Source organism: Octodon degus, unplaced genomic scaffold, assembly GCF_000260255.1.
Source record: "Octodon degus isolate 3935 unplaced genomic scaffold, OctDeg1.0 scaffold00252, whole genome shotgun sequence".
Lineage (NCBI taxonomy): Eukaryota > Metazoa > Chordata > Mammalia > Rodentia > Octodontidae > Octodon > Octodon degus.
The window spans coordinates 1,526,495-1,531,314 of NW_004524828.1; positions in this window are offsets into that span (position 1 = coordinate 1,526,495).

Genomic DNA, 4,820 nt, shown 5'->3' on the forward strand with positions numbered 1-4,820 from the left:
TACAAGCATTCTGTCACTTACCTGTCTCATTTTATGTTATAATTCTTTGGCATGCTCTATAACATCAGGATTTTGGTGTCAGGTGGACCTTTGCTCTCACCTTGCATCTTGCACTCACTTATTTAGCCTCTTTAAAATTCACTACCATCACATATAAACTCAGGATAAATGTTCACAGCTTTGGGAATACATAAAGATTAAACATAATAACGCAAACAGAGCACACACACCGTGCCTGGCTCATACGCTACCTGCTTTTATAATTTAAAAGCAAGAATCACTCCTTTTTAATTTTGTCTCCTTTGCTCCTTGTTTTGTATTTAGCAAGGTACAGAAGAGACCAGTTGCTGTTTGTTGGCCAAATGAATCAGAAAAGATACCGTTAGCACTGAGGGTACTAGAGTCAAATGACATGTTTAAGATTGTTTGTACTCCTGGGAATTAGTGGCACTGGGAATTAAATCCATGTTTCCTAACTCTGAAGCCTAACATTTTCTCAGCTTGCAGTGCATATGAGGAAAGGAACCACTGTCTCGCCTTCCTGTTTTAAGGGATGGGATTACTCTGTATAACCAATCCCTGATCACTATGCTAGCTTCCTTTGCTGACCAAGTCTGTTCACCAGCTATTTGGTGTTTCAAGTGTTTAGCAAAACATAGTATCTGGTAGGATAAAATTTAAAAAACCCAATTAAGTAGCACAGCAAGTCCTCAAACTCACGCCATAATGATGAAAACAAACTGTGTCTCCGTCATGCCTGTTTCAAACAAAGTAGTTAATCATAGATGTTAGTTTTAAGAAGCAAACTTTCATATAATACACTAAGCGCTAAAAGAATAAAACAGTGAAATTTTTTAGTCATACTGCTGCAAGTGTTAAAATGTGCATTTTATTTCGGATTTTTGTGGAAAAGTAAACATTTGTTATATCCTTGTACCTGGAGCCCAACAATAAAAAACAAAAACCATCAGAGTTAAAAAGATGAAACTCCATAAGCAAAAATATATCATCAATGTATCTAGCTTAAAACTCCTCATGTATAGGAGCACATACCATGAAAAAATATTACTGTTAACAACAACCAAATAAACCAAACCAAAACTCACAAGAAAAGCAAACAAGATAATGAGAAGACTTAAAGTTTTTGGCATTGTAATCTCCTTTAGATGAATTTCTCTTTTATTGTCAGATAATTTATTTTGTTTATTTAAAATGTTTATAATACTCTTCAGTAGCTTTAAAAGCTAAATTTTATATGAGTAAGAAAGCCATACTGAAGTCATCCCTTTGGTAGAGATGGACAGTTTTTACAGAATTCTCAATACATGAGACCATTTGTTACTGTGATAGTACAATTCTATAAGATAAATACACACAGTGGTGATTTAATCAACCAAGAATTAAAGAATATAGAAGAAATGTCTACATTTTATACATAGAATGACTATAAATGACAAGATTTGAAAATCTCACTGGATGAAAGGGAAGGGCATACCTTTATGGTTGCTACATTTTTTTTTTTTTATTCAAAGATGGGAGCCTGTGAGATATTGAGAAAGGAAGAAAGAATTCACTCTGCTAAGTGTGCAGTAAAAAGTGCTATGGACAAAAAATAATAATAAAAGGTCACAGTTGAAATTAAACTGCCAGGCAGTCTATACATGGCCTGCTCATTATATATTTATTGTTTCTTGACTACGGAAAAAATGATCATTATCATCATGCTTTTCACCTGACTTTCAAAAATGAATGCACATTATCTTTTGCATTATCTAAATAGAATAGGATATGTTCTATGCAGTTGCTAAACTTAAAATGATGGAATGTTCATTTGGCCTCTCTGTCTTACCCATCTTTTCTCCCCCTCCTTCTGCTCGAAAGGAAGGAGACTGCCTTTTTCCTTTGCTAGCCAGCCAGGCAGGTAGGCAGGCAGGCAGGCAGGCAGGGAGGGAGGCAGGCAGGGAGGCAGGCAGGCAGGGAGGCAGGCAGGGAGGCAGGCAGGGAGGCAGGCAGGCAGGCAGGCAGGCAGGCAGGCAGGCAGGCAGGCAGGCAGGCAGGCAGGCAGGCAGGCAGGCAGGCAGGCAAGCAGTTATTTCAGCAATCAATGCCAGTGTCATCTTATGAGTCAGCTATACACATTTTGTGCTCTCTTCTTTGGGCCTAACTGTCTAATTCCCTGGGGCTTTAGCCTCCTGTGGTCCTCTGCCAGGGGATGGTGAGCTGTTCCCCAAGACTCAGGCCCTGGTTCTCACCCCTCAATTCTTCCCATGCTGTCCAGATGACAGCACAGGAAATTTGTTTATATGGGTGGTGAATGTTCCTTTATCCCCCATGACATTAAAAAAGAAAAGTATCTATAATTAAAAAAAAGAACTTTTAGTTTCTGTGGCTTGTACCCAAAATGAGAATAACAAAGTAAATATGATTTAAGATAATTTCCTTTATGTTTCCACCTATTGTCTTCAACCCAAGTTGGAAAAAAAAGAAAAAAAGACAGCACAGGTGTTTCACAACATGCAGCTTAGGTCTGACATATAGTTTTTGATGCTCAGGGTTAAATTTAAATCCACATGGCCTGGTTACCAATCTCCACAGTTGCACCCAGGCAGGACTAGGAAAGATTGATGATTGTGATTGTGAGATTAATCCTGTAATGTTTACAAGACTCCTGAGCTGAAGCCTGGTTGGTCGTATCATGCTACCCGGAGAAGGCCGCTTGGCTTGCCAGGGTAATTTCTTCTGATGCAGTAAATAACTAGGCATAATGAAAATACGCTGATGTATTCCACTGCCTGATTGATGCTCTGCATGTGATACAGTAAAAGCAGCACACTTCCTATCACAAATTTACATATACAAACCAGCAGAAGACTCATGATAATGTCAGCATCCTGCAGAAGCCCTGGGATGCAACACAATTTTATAGCAGTTATGAATTACTGTTGACCTTTCTGGCCTCTTATACCAGTATGCTAGACTTGAGCATATTGAAAGTCATCAGTCTGAAGCAGTCATTCTTTACATAATTATGGCTATTTGTGTGGGGGGAGGGCAGTGTTTCTTTTATTGTTAAGAATTAGCATTAAGGGACAGCACTGCTGTGACCTGCCATGTTCTCTACTGCTTTCTACACACTTTAATAACAGCGGGAAAAAAGAGGCTGAAAAGACTTTAGCATAATTTCCAAGCAAAATCGTGCCAAAATAAAAATGTTAACTATTCTTCAGAACTTTGTAAGCTAATGCTTAAAACTGATGCCAGTGGCTTGAGTTTATTTTTTTCAATGCAAGAGCTTGAGTTATTATTTTTTACTAATCCTGTATAACATTTGAGGAAACAGTTATTATTTAACTTTGTGGGATGAGAATTTCAAAAACGGTAAGATCAAAGAAGAGGTCTGAGCCAAAATAGAGATTAAATTTTTGAATCCATATAGATGGATTATGGAACACAACTCTATACTTTATATTAAATATTTAAATAATCAGGCTTTTAGGACATCACTAAACATGGCTTTTTATTATCATTTGCATTTTAATGTCCTTAAAATTATTACACTAAGGGAAATGTTTTTGATACATTACAGCATTTTCTCTAAATGTGTGATTATGTTAATGAGATTTCAATCAGTATCCTAGCCTGACACCATAAGAAAATTTATGCAAAGTTCATACCCTGTCAGGGCCTTTAATCAGACCATTTATTAGAGCCCTGCCTTCTTTGATGGTTGCTGCTGCCTTTATTAAATATACTGACTTGGCCATCTGAAGAAAAGGACAATAAAAGGTTACTGGGGATGAAAGCACAAACGCTATTTGCTCATGTTCCTTTACAGGCACTTCTTCAATAATTAAGGAAGGGTTTTCTTCGGCCTTTTAGTTGTTTGAAGTGCGTATCAAACATAGTTCTTGTTTTTGTGCAGTGCTTAATACATACATTTAGCCTTCAACATAGGTAAACTAACTTAGAAGTTGTAAGCACAGGAATGTGTGTGTGTGTGTGTGTGTGTGTTTGTGTGTGATTTTTTTTATCGAGATAAAAATCAGAAGCCTGTCAGGTGTGTGGCTTTATATCACTAGGCTTTTCTCTAAGGAGACCAGATACACTTTCAATCACACAGAAAATAATTAAATTAAAATGATCTCCTCACTTTTTTATTGAAGATGGACATCTTTCCTTTTTTTTTTCCTCTTCACTTTCCTACATGGAAACTTACGTTGAGCTGTGGCTGTAACAATTTCTGAATTTTACTAAACAGCTTTGAATAAAACAAGTGTATGTTTTAGTTCCTGACCTTAGCAGTAGTACCTTTACACAATAAGTTAGTATACTACCTATGCACTTACAGAAGGATTGAAATTGGCACAAACAGTACCATTTTTCTGGATTACCTGCAGAGAAAAACAAAACACACAGAAGCCCTAGCTAAGCGGTATTGACAACCTGAGGTTTGGATACAAATCCAATATGAGAAAACAGAGTCACTTCAATGAAATACATATAAACAACAAATTCTGCTTTAACATGTCTAAATAGGTGGTGGGTGAGTGACAGGCTTGGGACTCCTTGGAAAGCCATTAGTTGGGAACTTGGTAGGAAAACGTTTGATTTGAATTTGCTGGCATTTCCCCTCAGGGGGTGAGCTGAGTGGTATGGGGGATTCACTGAGCATGCCTGCTGGGCTGTACCCTAGAAAATCAAATCCATAGCATCCTCTTATACTAACACATCTATAACTCTATCATCAATTTGGAAGGAATAGTAATTATAATAATCTGCTGATTGCCCCATTGCTCAGGTTTTCACCTGCATTAAACATT